Source organism: Onychomys torridus, chromosome 17 (genome assembly GCF_903995425.1).
Source record: "Onychomys torridus chromosome 17, mOncTor1.1, whole genome shotgun sequence".
Lineage (NCBI taxonomy): Eukaryota > Metazoa > Chordata > Mammalia > Rodentia > Cricetidae > Onychomys > Onychomys torridus.
Window position 1 is genome coordinate 19,767,372 of NC_050459.1, and position 7,026 is coordinate 19,774,397.

Consider the following 7,026-nt stretch of genomic DNA (forward strand, 5'->3'; position numbering starts at 1 on the left):
CCAAAGTCTCTCCCTCCAATTCCCAAGCCAAGCTCGGGTATTTCTGCATCATTAATGACTGAGTCACTGATTGGAGTTGACTAGAGCGGTCATCCGGAGTCATGTAGCTGGGACAAATTTAGGGGTCACTTTTTTTTTTTTTTTAATTCAAAGAGTTTTACATTTTTTAAAAAAACTATTTGTGTGTCTGTGTACATGCCATACTGTGCATGTGGAAGCCAGGACAACCTTTGACAGCTGGCCCTTTCTTTCCACCAGATGGGCCCTGGGGCTTGAACTCAGATCATCAGTTGTTTTTTTTTTTTTTTTTTTTTTTTTTTTTTTTTTTTTTTTTTTTTTTTTTTTTTTTTTTTTTTTAATATGGAACGCTTCATGAATTTGTGTGTCATCCTTGCGCAGGGGCCATGCTAATCTTCTCTGTATCATTCCAATTTTAGTCTATGTGCTGCCGAAGCAAGCACGACATCATCAGTCCTGGTGACAAGCACCTTTACCCACTGAGTCATTGCTGGCTCTTAATTTTTTTAAATTATATTAAAAGCACTTCGGGGGCAGAGATAGGCAGATCTCCATGACTTTGAGGCCAACCTGGTCTACATAGTCAGCACCAGGCCAACTAGACCCTGTCTCAAAAATCTTTTTTAATTTATACTTTTATGTGTATGTGTGTTTTGCTTGCAATGTATAGGTGTATCACATATGTGCTGGGCATCCACAGTGTTCAGAAGAGAGTGTCAAATCCCCTGGAACTGGAGCTATGGATGACTGTGAGCCAGGATGTGAGCTTGAGGAATCAAACCATGTGGGTGCTGGGAATCACAGGTGCTTAGCACTTGCCCAGCCTCTTTTGTGACATTTATTGTGACTATGTGCTCACCCACACCAACAAATATGCGTGTGTACATGCACCAGGGTGTAGCACGAATTGTTAGGTCTTGTTAATAAAAACAAATCCGGAGCCAGGTATTGGGGTGAATGCTGGAAGATCAGAGAAGCAGAACAAGCCACAGCTACCTCACCTCACCAGTTCCTCAGCTGATCCTGTTTCCTCAGACTGGAATCCTCTGAGTCCTCATCCAGAATGGATCTCAGCTGAACTGCTGCTCAAAGCCTAAAAGCTAAACAGACTCTAGTTCCTGGTCCTCACACCTTAAATACCTTTCTGCTTTCTGCCATTGCCTCCTGGGATTAAAGGCATAAGTCACCATGCCTGGCTGTTTCCAGTGTGGCCTTGAACTCACAGAGATCCAGATGGATCTCTGCCTCTGGAATGTTAGGATTAAAGGTGTGAGTGCCACCATTTTCTGGCCTCTGTATCTAGTGGCTGTCTGTTCTCTGATCCTAGATAAATTTATTAGGGTGCACAATATTTTGGGGAGCACAATACCACCACACTAAAATGTCAGTTACAGTGAACTCAAAGTCACTTTTTAGTGTCAAAAATCTTTCTTAAAGTCCTCTGGGTACCAAGCATGGTGGTGGCACATGTCTATAATCCCAGCACAGGGAAGACAGAGGCAGAGGTCTGCAAGTTCAAGGCCACCCTGAGCGAACAAGGTGGAAGGCAAGTCTCAGGAGTTGGTTCTAACCTTTTTGCATGTTCTCACATTTTGCTGAGGTAGAGTCTCTTCTTGTTTCTGCTTCTGCACGGTGCACGCCAGGTGAGCTGGCAGCAAGCAAACTTCTGGAAGATTCTATCCGCACCTCCTATTTTGTCATAGAAGTGTTAGGACTGCAGATTCATGTAGCTGCATAGGCTTTTTACATTGGTCCTTGGGGTTGAACTTCCGTATCTGACTCCTCATCAGGTTATGCAGCCGATTGCCTTTACCTGCTGAGCCATCTCTCCAGTCCAAGAATTGTTTTAGGGACAAAAGACTATAAAAGTGAGAGGCCCAGGAAGTCTGCTGTAAGAGTATCTTCTAGATGTGATAGGGAAGTTATGCCCATAAAATCTCAACAACGGAGACCTGAATGATGCTACCAATTACATGCCAGCATGGATGGGGAAAATCTCATGGGGTCTATGCTGGACAGTTTTATGTCAACTTGGCATACGCTAAAGTCATCTGAGAGGAGGGGCCCCTTAATTTAGAAAATGCACACCCCTAATCCCAGCACTTGGAAGGAGATGTTCAGAGAAGTTAACGGCTATTTCAGCAAATATTCTAGCGGGCTCATGACCTCACCAACCTCTCTCTTCTACCTGTGTGAGACTGTGTTGCTTGAGCTGCCCATGTCCTGAGTTTGCTTCCTTCTAGGACTCAACTTCAATTTTCTCACATTTCCCTGATTATGGGGCAAACTCAGGCCTCGGTCATTTAGTCATTTAAATAACACAGGCCTGGGAAGATTGGCAGGTAGAAAAAAATTACTCAGATCAAGCTAAGATGAAATAAAAGATGGTTTAGCACTTATATAGATACTTGTAATTCACAGTTGAACTGTGTGCAGAAAGTTGTGAGAACCTGGAATCAAGGGGAATTCTTACGTCTAAGAAAAGTTTCATTTTTAATTCTTTGCAGTGCCGTGCATGGAGACACAGGCTTCTCCCTGGCGAGTCACGCACTCTGCCCTGAGCTGCACTCCGGCCAGCATTCTTTCAGCCCTGAGTCAGGTTCCTTTGAGCCATGGCCCCTGAACAGAAACAGGGAGCCGAGCCTGAGCATGCTGCCCTCTGCTGCCGCGGGAGGGGAAGAGGCTGATATGCTAGGATAAGGGAGGAAAGAGCTTTGCTTTGCTTTTCTGTGGGCTTTTAACGTTTTAAAAATGGGGTTAAACTTCCTGGGCCTCCGGCTCAGGACATTAATGATTACAATCCTGAGGCTGGAGAGTTGGCTCAGTGGTTAAGGGGAATTTTCCTCTTTCAGAGGACCTGTGTTTGGTTCCCAGATCCCAGATCTGGCTCACAACTGTCAATAACTCTAGTCCCAAGGATCCAAGACCCTCTTCTGACCTCCACGGGCACTAGGCATGTACATGGTACACACACACACGTACACACACACACACACACACACACACACACACGGGGGGGGGGGGCAGACAAAACACATGCATAAACAGATCTACAAAACCTTTTCAGATGCAGCCCATTACACATACCCACATGTAACGCAGTACCAGTTGTGGACAGTACTTACCCTCCCCATGTGCCTGCACACCAAGCATTCACTGCTGCTCTTCTGTTTGCTTTTCATCCCTGGCCCCAAAAGCAGGCTTTGAGCAGCAGTTTGGAAACTTTGGGAGTGAAGCCACCCAGTGGCCATCATCCTGTCTGCACTGAAGATCACCAGTGACTGAAACATTCTACACAGCTTTGGTTGAAAATGGATTACCTTAAGGCTGGGCATGGTGACACACACCTTTGATCCCAGCACTTGTGAGGCAGAGGCAGAGGCAGCACTCTGTGAGTTTGAGGCCAGCCTGGTGTACAGAGTGAGTTTCAGGACAACCAGGGCTGTTAAACAGAGAAACTAAAAATATTTTAAAAAATAAATGAATGAATGAATGAATGAATAAGTTACTTTGGAAAAACACTGGAAAGCTGGCTCTGCAGGTGAAGGTGCTTGCTCCCAAGCCAAAGGATTTCAGTTTGATCCCCAGGACACACACATGGTGCAAGACTCCTGACGGCGTCCTTTAACTTCCAAACATGCACAATGTCATGCCCTGCCTCATCCACATAAAGTTAAAAAACAGGGTTGGGGATTTAGCTCAGTGGTAGAGCGCTTGCCTAGCAAGCACAAGGAAGGCCCTGGGTTCGATCCTCAGCTCCAAAAAAAAAAAAAAGTTAAAAAACAAACAGCAACAGAAAAGTGACTGGGAGAATTGTAAACTTCATGTAAGACAAATGGAAATACCAGCCCTTTTCAACAAGAGGCACATTCCATATTGAACATCATCACAGCAGGAGGCTGTCTGGATGTTAATTCATCAAAATATGTCTCTGCCTATATGCATCACATTAGCTAATTGCACCTACAAGAACTAAATTACCTGACATTTACAATGTCCTGAACAAAAATGCCTAATTCTACACAAAGTCTTACTGCTAAGTATCTGTGATGCATTTTTGTCTTCAGAACTCAATACATTTGGGGTGTGGGACATGTAGCTTGGCCCACTCAGGGGCATCTCTCAGGGAGACAGTCAGTGTCTGTTGGAATTACAGCAACGTTCGTACAGTGGTTGGAATGTCACTGTCTCCTTGGGAGAGAACTGAGGAGAACATATCCCTAGTTCCTTCATCACTTGGGCACAAAACCAAGGAAGGTCCAAAGTAAAGCAAGCTGGGGCTGGAGAAAATGTTCAGTGGTGAAGACCACTGGCTGCTCTTCCAGAGAACCTAGGTTCAATTCCCAGCACCTACACAGTGACCCACAGCCACCTGTAACTCCAGTCTGAGGTGATCCAGCACTCTCTCTGGCTTCCAGGGGCACCAGGCACACATGATATACAGATATACATGGAGACAATACACCCTTTCTTAGCCACTGTTCTATTACTGACACTATGACCAAGGTAACTATTATAAGAGAAGGCATTTAATTGGAGACTGGCTTACAGTTCCAGAGATTTAGTCCATTATCATCAAGCATGGCAGCAGGTAGACAGGTAGCTGAGAGCTCCATCCTGATCCGTAGGTGGAGACACTCTGTTCTTGGCAGGAGCTTTTGAAACCTCAAAGCCCACCTCCCACCTCCAGTGACACACTTCCTCCAACAAGGCCACATCTCTTAATCCTTTCCAATAGTGCCACTCTGGTGAGTAAGCATTAAAATATATATAAGCCTGTGGGCGCCATCCTTATTGAAACCACCACACACCCATACATAGAAATAAAACATTTTAAGAAAGTAAAGCAGGGCATCTAGCCTAGACTTGGATGTGGGTTTGGGATCGAAGGCTAGATTCTTCCCTCACCGTGGCATGGGCTAGCTAGCAACATCACCTGTCTAATTGTGTAAGTCAAAGGCAATGTGGATTCACTGGTTCTAGACAACTGCTTTAGTATACACATCTCAAGCAGGTTTGTGAACACTTTAAAATAAACTGGAGCCTGTAATCCAACACTCGGAAAGCAGACGTAGAAGGTCACAGGTTCCAGGCCAGCCTCATGAAACAGGACTCTCCTGCCTCAGACGCAGTGCTTCTATAAGGAAAATGTGTGTGGCACACGCCTGTAATCCTAGCACTCAGGAGGCAGAGCCAGGTGGATCTCTGGGAGTTCGAGGGCAGCCTGGGCTACAGAGTTAGTCCAGGACAGGCTCCAAAGCTACAGAGAAACCCTGTCTCGAAAAACAAAACAAAACAAAACAACAAAAAAAAGGAAAATGTGTGAAGTCATACCTCGGTTCCCTTCTAGTACTCTCCATCTAAATGAAGGCACTAGGAGCCTTCCTGTTCACCTAAGCAAAGCTACAATTTCTACATTAACCTTCCATGCCAAAGCTTTATACTAGGCAAAGCTGTCTTTGAGACAGCTTCTCTATGCAGCCCTGAAACTTTGTATGTAGACCAGGCTGGCCTTTGAACTCACAGAGATCCACCTGCCTCTGCATCTAAGGCATGCGGCACCACTGCCTGGCTCCTGTTGTTGATTGTAATCAAGACAGTCTTATCTTGGATAGTTTCATCTAAGGAGATAAATTTTCATCTTATTTCCCCAATAATGCTAAGGAAATGAGATCTGTTGTGGGGTGCCCTCTGCACACATTGGCATGCAAACCAGGACCATTGGGGGCACAGAGTCTCATAATAAACAAGTATCCTGATTTCTTCATACCTCAGCTAAACTGTAAAATGAGGTTGTGACTCTCCACTCCTCTTCCAGCTTTACCCTGGCCCACCCTAGATGGAGAGCTGGTCCAGCCAGCATTTAAAGTTTTCCTGGTACTAGTCTAGAAAACACATAGCCCATCAGCTACACAGATCCAGCTCACTCCAGGCCCTTCGGCAAGGCGGAAAGCTTGGAGTAACTTGGCTGCTGAGGACTTGAAATGCCAGGGTGGACTAGTCTCTAAGTGACACGGAGGAGCACTCAGCAAAAATTCTGTTTGCACAGATGCCGTCATGGTGGTTTCTATGGCGAGGTCTGAATTCCAGAGTTTGTTTTGTTTTCAATTACATGCCCAATGAAAATGCATGAAGCCTCAGAAAACGGGGGTAGGAAAATGTCATGTTTTCTATTTTCAGGCAGAAATATGGAACTCATGAGAGGCCACCCTATCATAAATACTCAAGGATAGAACATCTGACGACCAGGAAAACACAGCCCAGATTTAACAGTGGTAAACAGTTTTTATTCAGGCAATGAAACATGGAAAAAATATATTAGTAATTATCATAATAATTCTTTTGTGAGTATAACTTTTACAAATATTTACCTGACATATAAAAAGGGAAATTACTATGTGTATAAAATCTATGAGGATGATTATTCCACACAACACAGCCCTGACAACAGGAGTCAATGTGGCGTGTACCCCCCACCCGGTGAAGGGCTCCTCACACACTTCAGGGCACTGGAGAACACAGTGGAAGCAAATGTGCAATAAACACTTGGCACGTTAGTACAGTGGGTATCTACTGGCAAATACTGGAAAGCTGACTGCTGCCTTGGGGACTTACCAGAATGCCCAAATCCTGTCCCCAGGGTTGCAAAGGACCAAGCTGAGGTTGCAGGTGTGACCTAGACGCTGCCCTGTATCTGGATCGGATGTGGTTTCAGAGTTCAAATTTCTGTGCCCGTTTGGCAATGATTCACAAATATAGTCAGTTCCTTACATGAAGAGGAAGTATTTTTTGTTGAGCATGTTCAGATACCACCAAAAGGCAGAGGGACAGAGAGGCATCTGGACAGTCGGTATTGGAGACTCCATACAGGGAAGGTTCAGGCCACACCACAGCTCCATGCCTGGCTCCTCTGAGCAGTTAAAGCATCATACAGACTACCTAAGGCCAGCCTTGCAGCGGCATCTTAGTAATGGAACTAGAACCAGAATATATGTGTTTACATAAAGC

At 45.1% G+C, this 7,026-nt stretch overlaps 1 non-coding gene across 1 annotated transcript; it reads right to left on the reverse strand.

Moving 5' to 3' along the window:
* Positions 1-354: 354 nt before the first annotated feature.
* On the reverse strand, positions 355-461 carry LOC118569234. Its single transcript, XR_004943029.1, has one exon. It is a non-coding gene; the product is annotated as a U6 spliceosomal RNA (small nuclear RNA).
* Positions 462-7,026: the final 6,565 nt, after the last annotated feature.